Below are 26,533 nucleotides of genomic sequence, written 5' to 3'. Positions count from 1 at the left end.
TCTAAATCTACAGAGAAACATGGCCTTCAGTTGTGGTAGCCTTTGGGCCCACTGGCATGTCTGCTACTTAAAAATAACCAAATGTGTAGAAGTATAGCAAACCACTGTATCTGTTTTCCTGGAATTCAATACATTGATATGCTTTCAAGAAGTCTAGCAAACAGAACACAGGCTTTAAGCACAAAACAATAGCCATAATGTTATCTATTGTTTATTAAAAACTAACTTTGTGTCACACACTCTTCAAAGAACATCATCTATATTATCTCAAATATCACAAAAGCTCTATAACATTTTTATTATTATGTTCCATGTCTGTATCAGAGAATTGTGCAAGGTTAAATATGTTGCACAACATTTTACAATAATATAATTGGAAACCGCTATAATTTGAAATCAGATGTATTAGACTAAAGATTCTAGTTATTTTGAATATGTATTTATTGAAAGATGTAACGTCATGAACCTTATTTAAGTATGCTATTTTTTTCTTAATTTGAAAAATGGATAACACATTGACTTAGATCATTAAATGGCATTACCAATGCATGATACCCATTATATGCTAGATACTCTCTCCAACTTGGTCAGAGGTGTACTTCCCACTTATTAGGTCACCAGTTGCTTCCTAAGTGAACAAGTTTCTCTACCATATTAAACAAATAATTATTAACCTATATTGTCTCCTAAACTCTGAAAATGCAAAGATAATCCCAGTTCTCTGGGAACTTACTATCTAGGGGTAGACAACATATTAAAGAATCTGATCTCATGGGCAATGCAGTTTAAAGTAGTTGGGCTAAGGGCTTAATAGATTTATTCTACATAGTTAAACAACAACAAAAATGGTGCCAATATTTAATAATGAATGAGTTCATATAAAAAAACTGGAATTTTTTTCTGAAAAATTATGTCTCAGGCAATGCGGAGCTATATCTCCACATGGCAACAATTGGCAAGTGTTAAGTAACAGCTTCACTCTTTTACATGTGTGTGTCTTTTGGGTAATTATAGGGGGCCTCCTTCTCCTCTTTATAATATCTGCCTAGAAATTTGTGTTCTCAACCCTTGTAAAAGCCTTTCAGTTCTGCAGGAGTCAGGCAAGGTCTGGCACAATGTCTACCCAGGTAAGTATATACTATGTTTTTATTGAATGAATTAATAAATAAATGACAGAAATATCTAGGAAGCACAGTTTGTTTTTTAAAAATTAACCACTATTTCTTAGATTCAAATAAATGTTTTATCTATTGGCAACTGATCTATTGAAATGACTGGGTGAATATGAAATTCCCAGCATGAAAACACTTGGGAATAATCAAAACATGCATCTTATGGGCCATAGATCTTCAACGCTATAGTTGGTCATCAAAAGCAGAAATGTACTTAATCCAGACCTATTAACCTTGTACTTGCTGAGCTTGAAGGATTTTCATGCATTCCCAGCACGAACTTATGCTTACATTTTGATGCCCTTTCTTAAATTATGGTTTAAGAAAAACAGACAAAATAAAGAAAAAGAAAACAAGGTAACTATTTTTGTAGAAAGAAGAGGAAAAAGCAATAATAAAGATGGATTCAGACAGACCTAAATCTAAATCAGTGACCAATTAACAATGGACAAATTATTGAATATCTTGGAAATTTTGTTTTCTTTCCTTTAAGAAAAGAGATGATACTTGGCTTTTATATTAATTGTGAGCATAAATTGTATAGATTGTATTATCACCAAAAAAAAATAGGCAATCAATATACTTGACTCATGATATGCCCAGGAATAAAATGTGGTTTTTTTCTTTTCCTTTCCTCTTTCTTGCTTACGATTTTATGGATGTTCTTGTTTTGTTTTGTTTTCTGGCTCAGCATTATCCTCTCAAACTCTGCAATCATGCATGTGTAAATAAAAATCCAAAGTTGAATTTTATTTACATAGTCTCAATTTATATCTGATTTAAATAGTAGCATGCCTACACAATAGCTTTTAAAAGAATAATGTAACATTCTCTTGAAATCCTTATATTTTACATAATCTGGCATATTCTCTTTTTATCAAAACATTGTAAAAGAATAGCATAATACTGAAAAAGGAATTTTTACCTTACAATTTTTATCTCTCTGTATATAAAAACATATTTGTTTAACATACACATATATTTATTTGTTTGTATATATATATATATATTAGAGGCCCGATGCACAAAGATTCGTGCAAGAATGGGCTTTCCTTCCCCTGGCTGCTGGCACCACCTTCACTCTGGCCCGGAGCCGCCTTTCTGCCTTCTCACACTGCCCAGAAGCCCGGAGCAGCTGGGGCAGTGCGGAACACGTGTGTTGTCGCCATGGTGATGACGCAAGTGCCCACCCCACCTCCAGATGCTTTGTGCCTGTGTATGCAAATTAACCCACCATCTTTGTTGGGTTAATTTTCATACTCACTCCTGATTGGCTGGTGGGCATCATGAAGGTATGGTCAATTTGCATCTTTCTCTTTTATTAGTGTATATATATATATATATATATATACTTGTAGCCCTGCACATGAATCCGTGTGCCAGTAGCTCTCTGCGAGGCCTGACCACTCCTCACCCACTGCCCAGAGGCTCTCCGAAGCCCAGAGTCCCATCCACTACCCAGCCTGGCCAGAGGCCCATCCACAAGCATTCCACACCCCCTCCTGCCTGCTCCGTGCCCGCTGCCCAGATGCTCTCCTCTGGCCAGGATGGAATGCTTGCCTCGTCGCCACAGTGACAAAGCAAGCATTCTGCCAGGCCGCTCATGCTGCCGATTCTCAGTGGCTGCCACCCCGGGACTGGGGGACTCCGGCAAGGTTGAGAGGACTGGGCACCACCATCTTGTGGATATGGGTGCCGCCATTTTTGTGGCAGTGATGGTTAATTTGCATATTACCCTTTTATTAGATAGGATACACACACACACACACACACACACACACACAAACATATATATCATCTGAGAGAAAGTTCTAGGCATTTAAACAAGAGCTATAAAACCAGTATCTTGGCTTCCCTAGAGGATATAAAAGGATATGACTGAACACTTCTTATCTTATTATAGTGACCCCATGTTCTCCTGTGCCAAGTGTGTAAATCCCAGCAGTGAATTTAAACCCAATATCACTTTAAGTTTCCTTTGTACTCAGCATGATCCTCATTTTTCACTGTGCTGCCCTCATCAAGGCCATGGTCCAGTCTAGGACACTGCTACTGATAAACCAGGAGCTGTAATTGAACTTATAATTGCATATACTTTAACTCCAACCACAGGAGTGTTGCTATAAATGAGAACAAACAGACTTCCATGCTTTGAAGTAGTGGCTACTCTTAAATAGCAGTGCCAGCATGCCTATGATCAATGTGAAATAGTAGCATTGTGCAACTGGCTCAACCTCTGACCTTCAGAGAGTAATAAATAATTGTATTAATCATTCTCTACACATTAGCACACCTTTGAAAAGAGCTTTTAGCTAGAGGTGAAGGCATCATCGAGCACAGGGAAACCCACATCCTGAAACTAACTGGATGCAGCTAACCTACAAATATATGGCTGCTTTCTAATAACTGTAAACACATGTACTCATTTTTAGGTGTAATTTTTTGTAAGCAAGGATCGTTCAACATGTACTGAATACAAAATATCTAAAGGGCATTTTAGCAGATAAACACAGATTAAGTGAGGGCATTCCAAGTACACTAACTTCACAGTTTTCTTCTAACTCTTCTCATCCAGCTCCTCCCCAGGAGAATCTGAGCTCTCACAGGATCACCCGGAACCATACTTCCAGGCACAAGGCTGCCTTCTCCTTTCTTTTCTGTCCTCTTCTATTATTCTAAAACAGCAAACATGGTTGTACTATTGTCTAAGTGTAACTGCCTGCTACCTAGAAACTCTTCCATTCATTTATGCAATAAATATCTGCTGCCTACTGTGTGATAGCTTCTTTCTAGGTGCTGAAGAACAAGTAAAACTAAGTTTAGCACCTCCTGAATCTTCCATTCCAATGGGGAGATAGAGAAAAAATGTAAAAACAAAACTGTAATATACCATCAAGTAATGATAAATGTTATATTTAAAAATGCAGCCAGGGTGTGCATGCAACATGTTGTGGAGAATAATTACAGATAAAGTGGAAAGCCTCTGAGTTGACACTGGAATGACAGGAATGAATGCAAGACATGGGTCTATCTTGGGAAGAGAATCCAAGCACATGTGGGTCTAAATGTCCTTTCAAGGCAATAATGAAGCTATTCAACAGTTGCCTAATCAAACAGAGGAAACCATTTTGAATGCGGGAATACATTTATTTCTAGTGTTGCACTGATTTTCTAATCAACATGTTTTTTAAAGTTATAGACATTAACTTTGAAGCAATCAGCATTTCTGTTTGTTTTGTGTTACCTATATCACTTCAAAAACAATAAATGCTTTTGATTCTTTTTTTTTTCTCATTTGTCATATCTAATCACTCTAAGTCCCGGATATTACTTTTGTTTTGCTTTAAAATGGCTCTCTTATCAATCCCACCAGCATCATAATTCTGACATCACCATATAATAGAAATAGAATGACGTTCATGTAAGCCTCTTTTGTTTTCATTTCCTTCTCTATCCCCAAATTAGTTTCTCTACATCACTTTGAGAGCAATAGTCACTGACTCAAAACCAAGTACAACATCAAAAATAATATAGACTAATTCCATTCACCCCAAATCAATTCCCGGATGAGTTGGATAGGATTTTCCTCCATATATGAACCTTCTCTGTCTTCTCTTCTGTAAAGGTTTCCTTTAAGATCCTTTACTTTAAAATGCTCCTGAATTAATTGTTTGGGAAGGAAGTTAGAGCACCTTGTTGGCAAGTAAGGTCTGGTTTGTCTTGTTGTTATACTACTAGTATCATCATCATCATCATCATCATCATCATCATCATCATCAAACCAAATGAAGCTACATTTTGCATAGCTGACAAGTCAAATAACTTTTTTAAAATGTGATTACTCTTTTTGTACTCCTATGCAGTTAAATAGATTGTCAGATAAAATATGAAAAAAAATGTATCGATTGTATGGTAAAGGAGCAGTAAAAACAGAAACAATAGGTTAAACATCCCCTTTCACACAGCAACTGTTTTCTCCTACCATTCCCAAGGTTAGGCAACCCAGTGGTGCTTCCTTCCTCACAGCGATTATCAACAGATGTTAGTTTTTCTATTCATCGCACTGCCTCCACAAAGGCCTGCCGGTCCGCTATAAAGACAATCAAATGAGCAGAGAAACTAATATTTGTTGAACTGCAAGGCCTTTGAGAGCAGGCGTGATGTATCAATCCTATCTCTGTATATGTAGTTTCTATATTCCTATGCAAAGAAGCTGTGGTTTGAAAACTGACAGAGAAGGTATTTGAAATGACAGGGTGACTGATAAAGAAAAGATTGGTGTAAAAGTGCTGTATTTTTTCAATTTAATTTTTGTTATTTCTGAGTCTGTCTTTTACAAAATTTCTAATGACACAATTTGAAAGGAAAATCAGTTAACTTTTTTTCATTTCCCTTCATGCCTCTTACCTCTCAATAAATTCCTAAGAAGAAACCCACTTTTTTGAAAGTGCCTTATAGACATGATCATAGTGGGTTTACAGACGAAGAAAAGCAAGCTCCCTACTGCCTTACGTTTTCTAACGTTTTCAGGTAATTATCTGAAACAGATCTTGTAAGGGCAGAATCCACTTCCTGGAATCTGGCTTTTGGGCAGAATCCAAAAGCAAAGGGACCAAAATAAGGAAATCAATTCCTGCCAACAAGTGCCTGAAAAGCTCCAGCTAAATGAACTGATGCAATCTCAGCGCGGGACTCGCAGGCGGGAACAGAGGGGGAATTCTCATTACTCCTGAATCTCCGGGAGCCAGAAGGAGAGGGAGTGAAGCACTCCGGCAGTGCCAGCTGGTGGAAGTCAAAGATTACTGATAAGACAGAGGCCGGAGAAGTGCTCCCTTGCCTCAGCTTGGGTGATGAGTCTTACACCGTCTCACCAGGCCCCAATGACAGGAGCCCAAGGTACCACTATCAATCTTATTTGCCCCAAACAAATAGTGAAACACAGGCAAGAAATTGGAGCGATTAGATAGATAGATTTAAACACACACACACACACACACACACACACACAGAAAAAACATAACCCATTTAAGCTTGTGGCCTGCGTTCCAAATCTATCAACATGTTGCAGGAAAAATTCCAGTGTTTATCAGGATGGATACAAGCATGCTATAGTCATCTGACAAAAGAAAAGCCTCCTCTGCAGTTCCTAAGAATGGTAAGGGAGAAACTGCAGAGGAGGCAAGATTTCTCTCCCAATGTTAACCATCTTGGATAATATAAAAGGCAAGCGTACCTCCTGCCATTTCACTGTACGGCTGCACATGGCGCATTGTGTATTGCTAGCTCACATTTGCAGAGGCTGATATACGTTGAGAAGAAAGAAGAAGATAATCAACAGGAACTATAAACAATTGTGTGTTCTGTACAACATCTGGAGCTCTGGTCTTAAAAACCTGTTCTATTTTTTTAAAAAAAAACTTGCAAAATTGTATACAGTTATATTTCATACAGCAATCTAGTGAATTATGCAATTATTCTGAAATCGGAAGCATTGGGACGAAATCGGTGTCCTAAAACAATTGTGGAGAAATTAACTAAATATGCTTTAGCTTAATTAAATTCATGTAGATTCAGTCTTTTTTAATGTGTTGGAGAACAAGAGGATACATTCATTACTTTTCTCTTAAAAGGTAAGAGAAACAATCTATGAAACATGCATTAAAGTTTGCTAATCAAGGTCAGAATTTGCTGTTAAGTGTAAGTAGTTTCAAAGAATTAGCATAACTTTGGTATTATACTCTCCCCTTATTTAAAGGTTATGTAAATCAGGATAGGCTAGAGTAGGATGCAGAAAATAGCCTTGCAAGCTTAGTAATTTAAAGCAAACTATAGCATATTCCTCACTTATATTACAAGTCGATCACAGGTCAGCTAGAGGCTCTGCCCTCTGCTGTACTTACTTTGGAATCTTAGCTGATGGAGCAACTACTACCTGTAACAGTGCTGGTTGCCATGGTAGAGGCAGATAAAGAGTTTTGGACAAGCTCACACAAGCGATTACATCTCCAACTCGGCAGGAAGAAACCTCACTTCTGCCCACAATTTATTGTGTACTATTCACAACGGACCTTCTCACCGCAAGGGAGTCAGGAAGCATAAATATCAGAAGTAGCCACCATTTATTAAGGTCCAGCTAAGCTGGGCAGGTGCTTTCCCCTCGTTGCATAATTTTAATACATACAGTAGGTGTTGTTAAGGTTCCATTTAGCTTACTAAATGAATCTGAGGCTCATATGCTTTAAGACACTTTCTAAAGCAAAAAGCCATTACGGTCTGACAATGGTCACCTTCCTTGCCTCTACGCTGTACTGGCACTGCTGATTTTCCCATTAAGGGCTCGGATACTATTTAATTCCTCACATTCAAAGCAACAACAAAATGCATGCTGCATGCATACAGCCACTTTGAGGTGACTTGGTACTTTTATATAACAAAACGTTTGTGAAGCAAATTAATGGTATAGAGCTAAAATACAGTTTTAATCATGTATTTACAGGAACAGAAAGAGCAGCCTTAACTTTGAAAAATATGGATGATCTTTGTGCTCATTGCAATACTACAAATAGGTGGTAGAACGACAGGGAATATGATGGATTGACATGATGTTTATAAAGCATCAAGAATCTATAGGAAAAATGGAGAGGGAAAACATTTTGGCATAAATTATTCAACAGGAAAAGAAACATGATTGTCTGCCCTTAGAATTTTCTCCTTTGTCTCTTTTCTTTGCTTGGCTAGTTCTCCAGGCCTTGGTGTTAACCTCAGAAAATAGTCCCATCTGGTCCCAACTGTTAAAGTGCTAGAGACCTCTGTTGAGTAGCATCTTCAAAATTACCAAGTGTGCTTAGTATTGGAAAACAGTAGACTGGAAAATTACAGAAGATTGGTTTCCATAGACCCTTGTTTACAACTGTAGCTGGTAACTAAACAGACCAACTCATTCTATGGCAAGTGGTTTCTCTAAAAAAAAATCTCTGGATCAGAAAAACAAAACCTGTGCAGCAAAATTTAAATCCTATTTATTCCTTCCTAAAGGGCTGTGTTTAACAATCAGCCTGAGTACCAGTACAAGAGCCTCAAATATTTTCCAGATTTAATTCTAAGTATTATGAGCAGAGGAAACTATTCAAGTAATAAAATAACAAGGAATAACTATTTTTAAAAACCTAATAATCACTTAGTGCTTTTATCACATCAAATGCATTAAATTTCTTTGAAGTGAAGTCTTTTCATCATAATGCACTAAATTAAATATCTGCTCCTTATAGAATGTGATTCTGCTACACTAGATTAAAATCAAATCATGAGCAAAATCAATTTTACTTACAATAATCTTAGCTTACTGAGACTCTGGTCTAGTAATCACGATAAATGTCTCTCCCACTCATATTTTTTCCCAGGGTTAGACTTTCCCAAAATATATAATTTGTTGATCTTTTTCACTGTATTTTGTTTCATTATTTTGAAGGTAAACAAACAGCACACATTTCAATAATTTCTTAGGGTATTTGAAGGAAAAATCTATACATGTGTGTTTGTGGGTGTATGTGTGCATATGCCTGTGCAAATACCTAATAGGTAGATCACATAGATAATTAATATGTATATCTGTAAGGGGTTTCTTAACTTAAGAGAGAATGATAAATATTTAAGCTGTATTGGAGGAATTATGTTGACATTAGATCATGGGATTACTTCTCACATAAAAATCAGAGGATTTGGTATCTGGTCAGAAAACTGGAGTGGAGCATGCTTACATGATGTTAATCATGTATTAATCATTCTTTTATTGCAAGCCCACTAGCTTATGACAGATACAATGAAAAGAAAATCATGAACATGTTCTTGCCACACAACTGAACTTTTTCAAAGGAAGGCAAGAGCTTAGCTATGTTCATTAAAAAAAGTTTTTTATTTGTCTAATTTAAAAATAATACTGGAAAACAAGTAATATTTCACAACTTATGTTTAGTTGTCTAAAATTAGACTCTTGTTTTAGATATTAACTGAACTTCAACTCTAATATAACAGAGTGAGATAGAATTGAGTTTGGAAGCTGCCTAAGTATGTCACATATATAATAGTTATATGTGAGGGCTAAAAATTCCACTAAATTACCCATGGTTTAGACAACACAACTTTAAAACAAAATTTTAGTTTTAAACATCAAAAATTTCCCTGGCAAATGTTACCAACCACCACTGGTGCTTTACAATTAGGAAATCCTGACTCAAATAACTGATATAAAAATTATAAAGCCTATGGTTTTGAGGGGCAGTGCAGATTTTAACACACGTGCCTAATATTCTTTCACATGCTATAAAAATAATTTTGCTCTTATCATTCCTTTCATGGTATTTTAATTTTATGCTTAAAAATTAAAAATAATTATTAAAGCATATGTTAACTTGAATATTTAGGCATCAAGTTGGGAAATAAAAATAGTATATGTTTTGAAAGACTAAAATTCCACTGATAAGAAGTCATGGTTAGAAAAAAACCTCAGTCTCCTATGTAGCTGGTAAAGGTACAAATGAACACAAACTTTCTGAAGGAAATTATGGGTCTGAGAATGATCTATTGCAGTACGTTTCCCTTCATGGAGCACCTCTACCTTAAGAAATTTATTTCTTTTAATAATATAAGATGTGTGCTCAATGATGTGAAGGTTAAGGGTTTTTCCTTACAGACTTTAAAAAGTCAAAATGATATGTTTGTGCATTTTTAGCCTATCAACTCAGTAGAATACTTGGCAGTCATTAAAAAGCAGTCATTATAAATTTGGCTCAGTTTTAAAACCCAAAGAGAAAATATGCTTCAACTTAAGCCACGTATGCAGAAAGCTTCCTTTTTTTTTTAACTCTTTATTGTTGAAAGTATTACATATGTCTTCTTTTTCCCCCATTGACCTCTCCCAGCCCACTCCCGCCACCCAGCACAGGCCCTCACCCCCCTATTGCCTGTGTCCATTGGTTATGCTGAGACGCATGCATACAAGTCTGCAGAAGGCTCTTCTCTCTTTCTTTTTAGTGAGACTTAACTGACTGGGATGAATACTTAATCATAGATGAAGCCTGTCATACAGAAAAATCATTGCTATTTACTACATTATTTTAAAATTCTGGAGATTTTATCAGTGTTTTTCTTGCTGACGGAATAACATACAGTTAATATGAAATAAAATAGGTCACTTCTTAATTTTCCATATTAGTATACTCCTACTAATTTTTTTCCTAGATGACCAATTTCAATGTGTCTGATTTTGCTGCAGTTTGAGGTCATACAACATTTACCTAATCAGATTATAACGATGTGTTCTTATGATGTTCCTTGATGGGATTCGGGACACACTACCCCCAAAATATAGCATGTTGGCACACAATACTTTAAGCAGAAGAAGTGTGAGAAAAACAGCAGAAGGAGAAAGTTTACTCTGACCTTCCTCCACCCTCTCCCTGAAGTAGGTCAGAAAACTCCCCTGTGAAAGGAGCATCCTTACCTCCAAGGAGGAATGGATGTCAACAAGAATCCGAACAGACAGGCCTTACTACGTTTCTCATTTACACTCACACTCCTTGGCCTAGCTTATATCTTCAAACTGCCCACTCTTATTTAACCTAGCGTAAAAACACTCAGGTCTAACTGTTTTTTCAGTTCTTCATTTCCTTATGAAAGCTCCCATGTCATGTGAAACGTATTAAATAAATATGTGTGCATTTCTCCTACTAATGTGTCTTTTTCGGTTTAATTTTCAGATCCAGCCAGAGACCTTAAGAGTGGGGGGAGGAAAACATTTTCAGCCCCTACAACTTCACCATTATTTTCAGAACAAACACAACATTTCCATATTAACTACATGAATCTATACCCTCAATAGCATTGTTGTCTATTAGTGGTGTTGGACTCAGCTTCTGAGAGTGACAAATGGCCGAGGCTTGGAAACCACGTGGGGCTGTCATGCCTGCCAGGCTTATCTGCTACTTTTCCTCTTCTCCTTTTTTTCTTTTTAAAGGATTCCCACCAACTTATTTTCATTCACATTTCTAGCCGTTCTATTTTATATTGTCCTTCAATTTAATTGTGAGAGAAGATGTCTTTGTTGATGAGCAGAGAAGCAAAATTGGCAACTTCCGTTCTAAACCGGGACTGTCTGGTAGAGGTATGTGAGCCACATATGTAATTTTACGTGTTTTAGCAGTCTTATGATAAATTAAAAAGAATAGGTAAAATTAATTTAATGATGTACTTCGTTTTACACAATGCATTAAAATATTATTACTTCAACAAGTAATCAATATAAAATATGTTTAATGACATCTTTATAATTTGTGTGTGCGTGTGTACTGTCGTAGCATTACTGTGTTTTACACGTGGAGCACATCTCATTTTGGACTAGCCACATGTCCAGTGCTCAGTTGCCAGAGGTAGTTTATAGCTACCCTATGGATTTCAGTCTTTACTAATATAAAAGGGTCATCTCTCTTATCAAAGTAGCCATGTGATTTTTTTTCTTTTAACATTATTTTGTTTTCTGAAATAAAAAAAAATTAAAAAATAAAACAAAGATCACCAGAGCTAAACTGAACTAAACAGCAATAACACACACACACACACACATACACACACACACACACACACACAAATATCTGAGTGTCTTAATGTCTCAGGCAAGAGAATGCCTGGCAGTGAAGAAGTGTGTGGTGTGTAGGTCACTGATTTAGGAAAAGAAGCCCAAGGTTTTAACTGACAGGCCTATGGGAGGCTGGGGAGGAGCAGATTCATGCAAATTATGCTAAATAAAAATGGAAAGCTATTTCCTTGGATAGGATTAAGTACCTTAAGTCTCTGTATTATTTAAATGCAATAATCCCTTGGTTAGAATAGTCTGAAAACTATCAGTGACTTCCAGTAAAATTCAGGCATCCTTAGTTCACTCAAAGGTCATAGCTCTTTACTTGGTTTCATTTGGTTAGAACCAGTTGTGGTGACCTAACATTCAGTTTTGATAGCTCCTAGGCAAATACCTCTGCAAGCAGCACATATTAATTGTACAATAGAATAACCCAAGAAAGCAGTGTAAAACAAGCATGCTCAGTACATTACAATGCTAATTATTTTCCATTCCACATGTGAGGAAACTGAAATTCAGAAAAATTAATAGCCTGTCCCTGTGTCTAAAGATAAGTGGCAACATCAACATTAGAAGAGGTGTGTTTGATCCCAAACCTCAAACTCATTTCTAAACAGCATGTTGATTACAGTGTAGAATCATCTAACAAAAAATGTAAAGCAGAAAAATGATCTTTCAGATATTATCCAAGTGACACATTTTACTCATTAATAACCATACATGTAAAAACACCAACTACAACTAATTTAAACTACCCCAAACCTGTAAACATATGAAGGACTAATCCTATCAGAATATGTTCATATCTTACTTTCTAGTCATCTTCTTAAAATAATTGAACCCATAATAGTAAGTCATTGAATTTAAAACTTTCATTCTATATAAAGGTCCCTAAACAACATTTAGTTGCTGTTTCAAAAACAAAACAATAGGGACAAAATGAAGTCGCTGATGCTAAGCCCTCTGTCATCAAATCATGTCTCAATTATAGTTTCAGCTCTCCCAGAAGTGGAATAAGCAGGAATCTCCTGATTAGCAATAGGTAGGAAATTCCTGATAGACCATCCCCACACCCTAAAGAAAATTAACTTTGCAATAACAAACCTGCTTTCTTTTTTTTCTCCCTAATATAACTCCCTTTTTCTTACTCCTTTCCACCTATAAAAGTCTTTCCTTTTGTACAGCATTTCAGAACTTCTTTCTATCTGTTAGACAGGATGCTGCCAAATTTGAATCAATTTTTACTCGCATAAACTCAACATTTTTAATATACCTGTTTACCTTTTAACATTTCTGGTCAGAAGAGGGACAAGAAGGAGAGTCCAATAGCCCTCAGGAGCAGTGAGCAAACAGGCATAGGAACCTGTTGAGCCCACAGCTTGCTGCTTTCTAGATGCCTCTGGAGGTGGTGAGTACATCCCTTCTGATCCTAGCACTGCAGCTTTTGCTTATGAGCTTTCAGCCTTTGAGCATTTCTTTTCTTCTTTTCTTTTCTTTCTTTCTTTTTTTTTTTTAAACTGGATCTGACTTCTGAGTTATAAGCATAACAGGCTCTGGGGTAGGACTGAATCCAATTTAGAACTGGATGGGGTCCAGGGTAAGACTGGTCCCAACTTAGAAACCGGGTTGGGTCCAGTGTGAGTTCTCAGGTGAGCAAAATTATTTTTTTAAGGCTAAATAATCAGTTTAACTTTCCCAAGAACTATCGTATCTTGAATTACAGTGGCTACAGTAGAGAACTTTTAATAAGCTTATCCATTTACTAGGTGCCCTACAGAATATGAGGTCTCAGGTAAGCACTCACCATAAAGCATAGGAAAAATTATATTTGTTTCTCTGTATTGTCTGGTGACTAGGATGAGACCCAGTGGGACACACCACTTGTCTTAGAGCTAACAGATGGGATCCTGGGAAAACTGCTGAAACCAGCAAAGGGTGAGGATACTTATCAAAGTCCACTCTTCCAGATCTGTGGTGCCCCTTCCTTTCCCAATTCAGATTGGCAAGAAAATACATCTGAAATATTTAGATATTTGAATTGTGACTTGTGAATTTGCTTTCAGGTACCCATTGGTTATTGATTCTTTCTCTCGCAGAGCCGCTATCGCCTCTTGTTTGAATAGTTTTGCGTCCTGAGAAGTTGGCTTAGCAACAGTCAGGTTGGGAGCTTCTAAAATATATCTGGACAGAAAAGTGGGTTGCACCCCATTTGAAGCTAAGGTCCTACTGATTGTTGCCAGCTCTCAGGGAACTTTACTAATTCTTCCTTTTGTTTATCAGAGAGTGTCTGTGGATATTGGGAGATTAGTATTCTATGCACCCTTCTGGGGAAAGCCTCTGGCTTCCAAATAGCTGTTCAATACTGTTAGAAATATTTACTGCTTGTTTCAGCTGAAACCTGACAAAATATTTGAAAAGAGTATTATTAGTATTATTTTAGGAAGCTCTATGGTCAGAAGTCGACCAAAATAGCAGCTGGTATTCAAAGATTGATAGAATATTTTAAAGGCCTTTTCTACTAAGCAAAAATAAAACAATGTTTACCTTTAAACTACACAAAGCTTCCTTCCTTAAATTGTAAACTTTTCTTAACACTTTAAAGTTGGGGATAGTCTTGTGTAATAGGTGTCCTATAAGGCCCAATTGCTGAGCCTACCAAATCCAGGAGATATAGCAGCTCTACCTAATACATAGAAACAAACACAGGGAGGCAGTCAAAATGTGGAGATAAAGAAATATGTCACAAATGAAAGCACAGAAAAAAATCTAAATGAAATGAAGCAAGCTAACTACTAGATACAGAGTGCAAAACAATGGCTATGGAGACTTTCAAGGATCTTAGTGAGAATTTCAAAAACATGTAAAAGGACCAGTCAGAAATTAAGCATACACTAACTGAAATAAAGAATAATTCACAGAGATTCAACAGTAGAGTACACTGAGAATCAAATTAATTATTTGGAATATGAAGAAACAAAAAATACCCAATCAGAAGAGCAAAAAGAAAAAGAAAAAGAATCCAAACATATGAAGATAGTGTAAGGAGCCTCAGGAACAACATCAAGCATACCAACATTCACATGTGGAAGTTCCAGAAGGAGAAGAGACAGAGCAAGATATTGAAAACCTATTTGAAGAAATAATGACAGAAAACTGCCCCTACCTGGTGAAAGAAATGGACATACAAGACCAGGAAGCACTGAGAGTCCCAAACAAGAGAAACCCAAAGAGGACTATTTCAAGACACATCATAATTAAAATGCCAAGGGTTAAAGACAAAGAGAGAATCTTAACAGCAGCAAGAGGAAAGCAGTTAGCTACCTGCAAGGGTATGTCCATATGACAGCTGATTTCCCTTAGGAAGGAAGGAAGTTAGACATCAGTTTCTCAACAGAAACTTTGCATGACAGAAGGGAGTGGCAAGAAACATTCAAAGTGATGAATAGCAAGGACCTAAAACCAAGATTACTCTACCCAGCAAAGCTATAATTTAGAATTAAGGGTCAGATAAAGAGCTTCACAGAAAAAAAATCTAAAGGAGTTCATTACCACCAAACCAGTATTACATGAAATGTTGAAAAGTATTCTTATTTTTTGAGGGGACGGAAGGCAGGGTAGGGTGGATGGGTGGGAAGAGATCAACCAAAGAACTTTTTTGCATATATGCATAAACCATGGATACAGACAATAGGGTGGTGAAGGTCTAGGGTGGGGGTGGAGGAAGGTTAGAAGATGTCAATGGGGGAAAAAGTGGACATATGTAATGCTTTAAGCAAAGATTTTTTAAAAAGGTATTCTTTAAGAAAAGGAAGATGAAGAAGAACAAAAATAAGAACAAGAAGAAATGATCAAAAATATGAACAATAAAATGATAATAAATATATATCTATCAAAAATTGAATCTAAAAATCAAAATAAATGAACAAGGAATCTAATGAACAAAATAAATTGATGAATAGAATAGAACCAGAGGCATGGATACACGGAACAAACTGAAGAATTTCCGAGAAAAGGGGGAAGGGCGGTGGAAGAGATTAAAAAAAGGATTTTATATGCATATATGCATTACCTATGGACACAGACAGTGGTGTGGTGAAGACCTGGGATGGGATGGGCCTGGAATGGGGGACATCTGTAATGCTCTCAAAAATAAATAAATAAATAAATAAATAAAGTTGGGGACATTTTTATAGTAATGCTTTTGTAAAAATGAAAGCTAAATAAAATCATTTGATGCTCACATTTTAATGCTCATGTTTTAAGGCATGCCATAAAATACATCTACCTTACATTTTTATAAATCTTTAAATTGTATTAGTAATCATTTTCTAATAAATTTCTCAAATGACTGCAAATATCTTTCAAAAGATATCATTTAATGAAAAGAATATCATATATGATAGTAGTATCTTTCTCCAGCCCCCATATTACTCCAAAATCCCCAATAAACAAAAGTGAGTTAAATATAGGGGCAACCCTTTCATTTTGCATTGGTGTTTGCTGGTAGAGAAATACCAACCTAACAGAAAATAAATGTAAAATACCATTCAGTTTGCCATTGTTATTAAATTATATTAACATATGTTATAATTAATGATCTACTAATTCAAAACAAACTTCAATCAAAATCATAGGGTAACAGAATTACACTCCGCCCAAGAAGATCAGGCCAGTTTCAAGCCTGCTTAGCTCTCCCTCACTGCCCAGTCAGTCCATGCTGAGACTGAGCAGCTTGATCTCATGCTAGTGATTTTCACACCCTATAATAGACCTTCTCCTTTCTTTCTGAATTTGCTTTTTTCAGACCACAGAACTTTTTACGGTAAAGAAATCATTACAATCATTTACTCTGAGGAAATTTCATCTGATTAAATTGTTGCCTTTTTATCCTTATGAAAGCTAGTATAAATAGTACCAGTGGGGAACAGAGTTAAGCAGATTAACTGATAAAGAATCCATGATGCCACTTGGTCCGCTGCTCTGAAAAATCCTGGAATTGTCAGAAGAAGGGCATATTCAGAAGAATATATTGGGCATGTGAATATCTTTTATCCTTATTGTTACATCAAGTAAAAGTCTGAGAACCTCTTCTGACAGATATCATTAAACTTCCTTCTATCTTTGACATTATTTTCTTTAAATATATTTTTTTGAATTCAGAGAGGAAGAGAGAGGGATAGAAACATCATTGATGAGAATCATTGATCAGCTTCCTCTTGCATGCCTCCTACAGGGGATTGAGCCCTAAACCTGGGCATATGCCCTGACACTGGAATCAAACTGTGTCCTGCTGGTTCATAAGTTGACACTCAACCTCTGAGCCACACGGGCTGAGCCATCTTTGACATTCTGAGATCCAGAATGCTTCAAGCGAATTCTGTGTAATTGGTAGGTTCTTGATTTTTATCAGCCCTGCCTCTCACTATATGAAGATTAAAAAAGATGGAATGAATTATAAATACAAAAATATGCATTTTAAATAAAATATTATTGTTTTCCACTTAGAGGTTTTTAATGGCTATATATTTGTACTTTGCTTTATTATGGACGAAATTAAGATACATTTGCCTCTTGATTTTGTGTATCTACAAAGATAAGTTTAAAGGCAACAATCACAATACTTAACCTCCACCTGATGCTAAATGTTGCCAAGCATACTAGGTGTTCTGGTTAATAATAGTGGATTTTGCAATCAAAGAAAATATGATCATTTCAAGAGAAACATCAAAAGTGCTTTATCCAAAGTAATGTCCATCGCTAGCTACACATTTCACCATCTTTCAGGTAATTTGTGGGTACCGTCCCAATAGAGCTTTTCTTGTTTTGAGACAAACCATTCAGAGACACAGTTTTCCACTTCTTCATAGGTTTTGATGTGATGCTCAGAAAGTGTGTGTGCCATCGATCAGAACACGTGGGAATCTGAAGGAGCAAGGTCTGGTGAATATGGTGGGTGAGTTAGTCCTTCCCAGGCAAGATCTTTTAACATGTCTTTAGCTGGTTTTGAAGTGTGTGATGGTGCATCATCATGAAGCAAAATTACTTTGCTGTGTCTTCTGGCACATTCTGGTCGTTTTACGATCAAAGTGTGGTTCAAATTGATTATTTGTTGTCGGTAGTGATCAGTATTAATGGTTTCATCTGGTTTTAGAAGTTCATAATACACCACACCTTCCTGATCCCACCAAACGCAGAGCATTGTCTTCTTTCTGAAGCGATTTGGCCTTGCAGTCGATGTTGATGGTTGACCTGGTTCAACCATGATCTTGTGCATTTGGGATTCTCAAAATAAATCCACTTTTCATCGCCAGTCACAATTCAATGCAAAAAAGACTTTCTTTCATGGCGTTGAAGCAACATTTTACTAATGACTGTTCAGTTTTCCATTTGTCTTTCGTTCAGTTGATGTGGCACCCATTTTCCTTCCTTTAAAATCTTTCTCATTGCTTGTAAATGATTGGAAATTGTTTGCTGAACAATGTTTAATCTTTCTGCAAGTTGTTTTGAGTTTGACATGCATCTCCATCCAATAATGCATGTAATTGTTCGTCTTCAAACTTTTTCGGTTGACCAGGACATTCTTTGTATTTCACATAGAAATCATCACTTTTAAAGCATTTATACCAGCATTCACAAGTATCTTGAGATGGAGCATGTTCGTCATAAGCTTCCCGAAGTATTCAGCAGCACTTTTCTTCAAAATAAAGTGATGAATTATAACTTCCTGCAAATGCTATTTTTTGGCATGAAATTGGATAATTTTAAGTGTAAAAATATCTAAGATGTTAACCTTCAGCAAATTTGACATATATAGTTTTGAAGCTTGTTGTCAATACAACAAAATAGCATACATAGCAAATCGCATATATATCAACGTTATGTGTAACTCCATCTATTGAAAAAAAAATCTGCATTATTAACTGGTACACCTAGTAACTTGTGAAAAAAGAGAGGCTCATTTTACCTTCACAGGTTCAAAATACAAAAGGGGGGGGGGGGGTAATTAAATCTGCCAGCAGATATGGGGTTTCTGAAATCAGTAACATTGAATGTAAAGAAAAGTAGACAGCCTTTTATTGTCAAGTGTGAGAAGTATTAACACCTTTACTATTTTTAAACTTCTCTCCAGACTCACAATTGTTTCAGCAATCTACCTGCTGTGCTTGTTTATAGTGATTACATAGAACAAGCAAAACAATTGTTTTATGTTGAGACTTTCCTATCTCATCTAAGCATGGCAATTGCCACTGATTAAATTATGCAGAGGGCTTGAAAAACTCATTATGTTCAGCATTAATGTATATTTCCTCTTTAAATTATGCATCTTAATAACTCTCCATTTAAAAAAAAAACACACCCCCCCCAAAAAAAAACACTGTGGTCTAAAGTAGATAATTCTAATTATTTGTTTAATTTAACTCTTGAATGCAAAATCGAATACTTGAATATAAATTGTCTTTACCTTGGTACTCAAATTCTATTTTGCATATTGGCAGTGTTAAAATGCAGATTTCTTGCCTCTACTTTCCAGAGATTCTTATTCAAAAGGACTGGAGCAACCATCTATACTATTATCAAGCTTTTAAACTCTAGATAGTTTGCCATATATTTTGACAAAATGTGAACACTCAGAACTGCATATCTCTTTCTGCTAATTTCTCAAACAAAAGGCCCTTTCTCTTTAGAGATTTTTCTACTCTCCCTGCCTAGAGCCCTATATAGGGGCATAATGGAGAAAATAGGAACAACCAAATTATTTAATCTGAATGGTCAGATTTAATTAATTAGTAAACCAATTTTCCTAACTCCTGCCAAACCACTGGCAGTGATTTTTTTAAACAAAATGAAAAACCACAACTTTCCAAATCATAAAATGTGAACTATAAAAAGCTAAACTCACTAAATATTATAAAAAGCCAATGGATATCACTGTGTGATATAATGTTTTACTTTTAGATTGTCAAGATATAAAAAATTTAAAACTGATCATTTCTGCTCTTGGCAAAACCTTGGTAGAGCTTCAAATTTACACAATGACAAAAGAGTAATTTGATAATATCTATCAAATATAAAATCATTATAATATTTTATCCAGCTCTAACCAGTTTGGCTCAATGGATAGAGCGTCGGCCTGCAGACTGAAGGGTCCTGGGTTTGATTCTGGTCAAGGGCATGTACCTTGGTTTCGGGCACATCCCCAGTAGCGGGTGTGCAGGAGGCAGCTGATCGATGTTTCTCTCATCGATGTTTCTAGCTTTCTATCCCTCTCCCTTCCTCTCTGTGAAAAATCAATAAAATATATTTAAAATATATATACATATATTTTATCCAGTAAATTTACTATTAATAACATTCCTACAAAAATAAAACAAATTTATTAAAAGAAATATAATATTGGGAACTAGCTATTAGTTATAAGAAATAAGAAATATTAATCATGTTCTGTTAATCATGCTTGTTTTGCTCTGGTTAAAGAAAGCACAGTCTAACCTGGCTGGGGGTTGTATACCCTGGGACATGGGAACTACCATCAGAATGCGGTCCATCCTCCTGTCCCAAGAACTGCCTATCATTATGGAAAGATATACAACCTTATGGCTGAGACAATCTAGTCTTGAAGGCACCTGCTCTTTTCAACCCCAGCCTCTTTGCTTGTAACCTGGTCCAGGGGTGCCTGCCCTCTGCGACCCTCCCAGCCCACAAGACTTGTAATCTGTAATGATTATCCTGTGTCTACTTTCCCAGGCCTGTAATTCCTATTTTCCCACATAATCTTTGTCCTTCTAGTCTATATAAGCAGCTGGCTTATGGGAGAGGCAGAGCAGATTTCTGTGGCTGACCTGCTGCTCTCCCATACTGACAGCATAATGGGAATAAATGCTCATTTATGATTCACCCTTGTCTCTGCTTAATTGACTGAAGTAGGGACAGGCAGCCTGGACCCCTTGGTTGTCCAGTTACATATCAAGAAAAATTAAGACAAGCTATTCAATAGTAAGAGAATGCCTAACAACATAGGTTCAAAGCCCTGTTACTACCTAAATCTTAATAAAATGACCAAAGTTATGATATGATTTATGTAATTGAATTCTTAGTGAAAGATGTAGTGTTTTGCATAAAATTTATTTCAGACCATTGAGAGAGTTCCTCTGAGCAATCTAGGAGTGACTGCCTGCCTGTAAGTTTTTATCCTCATCAAGATATCAATTCCATGTTGTAGACAGTAGGTGAGGTTCTGCCTGTTGAAATCCAAGGAGCAGGGAAGGCATAAGACTATGTTACATACTTCCAAAAGTAGTAGTGACATCATGGTAAATACTTCAAAATTTCTAAAAAGTGGCATGTGTTCTGTTATGTAATAATAAGTAAAAACTAAAATTAAAAATAAATCTAAATATTGCATTGCAATAGAAATATCTGTTAAGTGCTGGAAAGTTTGGAACAATGCATAATAGGTAATTCTCAGAAGCCAATAGTTTTTGGTTCATTTTTGTTCTTCTAACAAAAAGAAACATCTTTTGAAATCACAGTAGACCACTTGCAAAATAAATTGTAAATTTTCTTGAAGAAAATGACTTGTTTTAGGAAGGAAGGGAGTTAGACATCAGTGGCTGGGTGGGACCTGCCCTGGGGTCCTGAACAGGGGTCAGCCCAACATTGTTTTCAGATTGCCTCTCTATGGGCGGCCCAGCAGCCACAGACCACCAGCAGGCAGGTTCGGAGCCAGACAGTTCTTGGCACAAGCTCAGAGGAAAATGACATGAGCTCAATGTGACCTTACAAGGGTTCTGGACTAATTGTAATAAAATTTGCATTGCGGTTTTGACCCCCTTCCTACTTGGGCTTTTCTATATGCATTATGGGTAAAGGCATGCTCAGAAGCAATATCTATCTATCTATCTATCTATCTATCTATCTATCTATCTAAAAGCCCCAGTGACCTTTACTGTAGAACAGTGATGGCGAACCTATGACACGTGAACTCATTTTTTTGATTGATTTTTCTTTGTTAAATGGCATTTAAATATATAAAATAAATATCAAAAATATAAATCTTTGTTTTACTATGGTTGCAAATATCAAAAAATTTCTATATGTGACATGGCACCTGAGTTAAGTTAGGGATTTCAAAATGCTGACACGCCGAGCTCAAAAGGTTCGCCATCACTGCTGTAGAACGACCAGAATGACTGGTTGCTATGAAGTGCACTGACCACCAGGGGGCAGACTCTTAATGCAGGAGCTGCCCCCTGGTGGTGAGTGTGCTCCCACAGCGGGAGCACCTCTTAGACTTAGACTGAAGCTGGGCTCATGGCTGGCAAGTGCAGCTGTGGCTTGCGAGCCCCTACTGCCTCCGGCAGGTGCAATCTCCAGCACACAGACTGCAGTCCCTATGTCCAGGTGGTGGGGGTGTAACCGGAATGACCACAGATCAGCCACAGCTGGCCCCTGGAACTCTCCCTTCGAACCCTGCAGCTGCACCACACCTCTTATCTATTTCCCTCTGGGTCTTCGGATGCGTGCTTGGTGAAGTCCAGCCCAATGACCGACACCCACGCATGTCCGCAGGCAAGCCCTTCGCAAGTTCCACCTACCACCCAGCCCTGACCCAATATTCCAGAAAGGTCAGCGTCCTGGCACTGAATAACCAAGCCTGAATCCCTGCAGAGTGCTGGTTGGCTCCAGTGGGTGGAGGGGCACCAGCAGATGCTGGCCTGACCTGTTCGGTTCAGGCAGCCCCACACTTGGGCCAAGAATTGCATGGAAAAATCACCCCCTATACCCTGCAGGTACAATCTACTGCGAACAAATGCAGTGTGGAATGTTCACGCTTGACCAGGACGACCTTGATACTGATGCTGGCCCCCTGGAACCACCCCTCAGGCATCAGGGCCATGTTCCACCCCTTAGCTATTGCTGCATTCCTTCAGATGTGGAACTGAAATATTAAGACTGCACCTTACCCAGGACTGTGATGGCCTCCCCCTCCTTCCTTCCTACCACCCCAGCTGCCACTTCTAATCCGGACTGGTCCCCACCTCCAGAGAGAGTCCCAGAAAAGTGAGAAAAGTGAGCGTGTGTCTGCGGCCGAGCCCATCGCATCCTTTGTGGGCCTGGCTGGCATCCAGGCTCCCAAGTTCCCTGCGGGATCCCTGGGGGCTCCTGCGGGTAGGCAGGCCCATGGACTACGGCTCCCACAGATGGACCCCCAACAGTGCTGGTACTCAGACTGAGGACGCCCACAGCTCAGCCAGAATTTGCCATGAGGCACATACCCCATAAACCTACAGGTACAACCTACAGGGAATGGATGAAGCACAGACACTCGGAGTAACCAGGATGAGCATGATATGGCCGCCAGGCTCCTGAAACTCTGCCTCCAGCTTTGAGATCAAATCTCATCCCTTACCAATTGCCCCAGAGCTACAGAGGAAGGCAGCAATATAAAAATGGCCTCAAGGTGCCCTAGCTGGCTTGGCTCAGTGGATAGAGCATTGGCCTGCAGACTGAAGGGTCCGGTTTGATTCCCGCCAAGGGCACATGCCTGGGTGGTGGGCTCCATCCCCAGTGTGGGGTGTGCAGGAGGCAGCCAATCAATGATTCTCTCCCATCATTGATGTTTCTATCTCTCTCCTTCTCCCTTCCTCTCTGAAATCAATAAAGAAATATATTTAAATAAATAAATAAATAATAAATAAAAATATAAAAATGGCCACAAGGTGGCAACTGACAATTGGGGTAAAAGTCAGAGAGATGGATCTGAAGGGTGGGGGTGTGGGCGAGAGAGCACCCCCGCCCTCCAAGATCCCCAACTTTGTATTGTTCACCTCCAAGCATCTCTTATCTGGCTCTGAGTGGTGGAAAGTGTCCAGCATGGCCCACAGTGTCCACCGGGGACCTCCTGGCCAGCAAGACGTGACCCTGGCCACAAAAGGGACATTTGGAAATACTATTTCAGGAAGCTGTGGGGAGGAGGACAGACTCTCCACATAACTTCCTGGCAGCTCACAGGAACATGGAAACTCCCCGGGCACGGGTTCCTGATTTCCTTTCAATGTGCACGAATCCATGCACCAGGCCACTAGTTATATAACCCTTTTCTGTCAGTCATCCCTGAATGCAAATGAAAGGCTCCACCCAGAAGATCCCTCCTTTAAACCATGTAACCCAGGAGTTTGGAGCCATTGTCTCGCTCAACTGGCCTGCTGCTTGCTTGGAGTGTATCTTCAATAAGCCCCACTTTGTTTTACTTTCATTTTCCTTGACCTTAAAATCTTTTCTGCCTTGATGAGACGGACAGAGGTCCCAGAGGTAGCTATGATCGGTAACGCAGCTATACAACTGCACTTAAAAATGCTCAGTTGATTCTCTAAGATTCATATCATAGAGCAGCCATTCTCAGGCTTTAGGCACCCAATAATTACACAGGAGCTTGTTAAAATTGCAGATGCCTGTACACACATGCCCAAATGATCTGTGGTGAGACTTAAGGATTTCAAACTATCCAATGTTATTCTCATGCAAGTTGACTGGGAATCACGATTTGAGAAAGGGTACTCCAGAACAAAGTTGAACCTGATAGGTCTGGAAACTTATCCTAGTAGGTATTACTGATGACCTCCTTTAAACATAGTTAATCTTCAATTATCTTAGGATGAAACTTCATATATCAAGCAGCAAAAGTGTTCCAAAATCCAGCAGAAATTGATGGTCATCAGAATGCCCCTGGAAGCAATTAAAATAGTTCGTTTTGTACATGAGGCTGTTTAAAATGGACTAATTGCATTTTGGCAAATATCTGCCAAAGATCATTCTATTTTTTACCAGATGAATGTTGAGTAATATGATCTGACAGTTGATATCAAGACCCATTTCAATAGAAGCTATCTTTGGTTCCTGCTGTCAGTAACTATATTTGCTATTACAGAAACACAGGTATCCAATTAATTTAACTACAGAGAAGTTGCAAGGAAGAACTAAACCAGTGTTCTATTTTATTTTACTAGAGATTATTATATGGTTAATTAAGATACTCCTCATGACTATCAAAGGGTTTATAGGTTAAGAAGAAAGACAAGATATGTTGCAAAAAAACATGACATTGCATATTATGAGCAATAGGAATGAAAAGATGAAAGCTATTAGATATAATTAGAAATTTATTTAATGGAAAGTGGGATAATTTGCAGGTAAGGCTATCAAATGAATTGAAACATAAGAACCGCAGGAGATATTTAAAAGTAAGAAAATTTGGTAAAAAAAAAATCAGCCAATAATACTCACATTCTAAACCTTTGTAATTTAATAGCTTTGTAATTTAGCATTTATAATAATATAACTATTTTACAACAGCTATATCTTATGCAAAACTATTTCATATGTAATAAAATATTTTCTAAGTGTGTATACTTTGAGATTCACAGTTTTCTTGTATTAATTAGATGTGTATTACTTACATTTTAATACTATAATACTGATATATGTATACTGTTTAGACCCATGAGATACCTGGTTTTGAATATAAAAATATCTTTTCATTTCCAGTATAATAAAGTACTTCTACTAAAAGTACACCTCTTGAATTTCTTTATGAGTTCTTAATTTCTAGTGGTAAAACTTGAGACTTTAACCTGGGGACCAGTTAAAGCTTTGCACTATAGCCTTCCTAATGCAAGACTTGGTTGGTATATTTTATTTCATTCATTGAAGGGAAATTATCTCTGTATTATCTATCTATCTATCTATCTATCTATCTATCTATCGATAAAATTTAATACACTATATTTTTGCCTTGAAACCCAGACAATCTTTGAAGGATGTAATATAACCTAATGTGTGATGTATAACCTCTGAGTAAAAGGGAATTAGGTAAGAGGATAGAGTTATTAGTATTAATATGCAATAGATTGTTTTAAACACAAGAAAATAAGAAGAAAGGAACCTTATGGGGACTATGGCTCGCCACATGTATTAGTTTATTCTGACACTTGTGAACAGGAGAATCCCCTGGTACCTGATCAGACACTCTGTAAACCTGAGCTGCAGCCAGGATTTGCTTGTCCTAAGTGTAGACATCTTTTAGGTGCTATGCATCATCCCAATGGGGAATGGATCCGTTGTCATGTCTAGTTCTATTTTCAATCCCTTAGTGTGTTAGTGTGATGTAGACAAGAAAAAACAATGCGACTTCTGTGTTCCAATAAAATGCTTAGCCAAATGATAAAAATATTTCATGACACCAAGGAGTATAATCCACCTACGTGTATCATTTTCAACATTTAGTATTCACTTTTGAACTAGTTCATTTTGCTCAAAACTTCTCAGCTATCCTAAATTTAGCGCATTTGTTTTTCTTCAAGGAACAAAACTATTGAGAGAAGGTGGGGGGGGGGGGACGACTGGTATTATTTTGATTTTACATAAAGTTAAAGAAAACTAACAGATGTAGTTTTTATTACTGCTTGTTAGATAAGGTATAAGAGGATTCTAGTATATTGCCTTCTACACTCCTTTTTCTACTTTAAATTTCTACATTTCTTGTATAATATAAAATTGAGTTAATTCAATTAATTGTTTTAAAGGAAAAATGTTGTTTTTAACGTCTGGATCACATAAGTGAGAGAGGGGCAAAACGAGCACTATGAAGCATAGATGCCACCAGGCAAAACAGAGAGGACCATGGGAGCACAGAGCATCCTATGGAAACCTGTGGCACCACCTCTCTGCGGGG

At 37.4% G+C, this 26,533-nt stretch overlaps 1 protein-coding gene across 9 annotated transcripts in view; it reads right to left on the bottom strand.

The window, feature by feature from the left end:
- The window catches only part of LOC139006587 (protocadherin-9), a 929,214-nt gene that overhangs the window by 740,774 nt on the left and 161,907 nt on the right, over positions 1–26,533 (bottom strand). The gene's annotated exons all lie outside the window — the stretch shown is intronic.

The sequence above is a fragment of the Myotis yumanensis genome, unplaced genomic scaffold, assembly GCF_028538775.1.
Source record: "Myotis yumanensis isolate MYYU_CA2020_CCGP unplaced genomic scaffold, mMyoYum1.0.hap1 SCAF_3, whole genome shotgun sequence".
NCBI classification, from domain to species: Eukaryota; Metazoa; Chordata; class Mammalia; order Chiroptera; family Vespertilionidae; genus Myotis; species Myotis yumanensis.
This window is presented reverse-complemented; position numbering and strand designations above follow the sequence as displayed.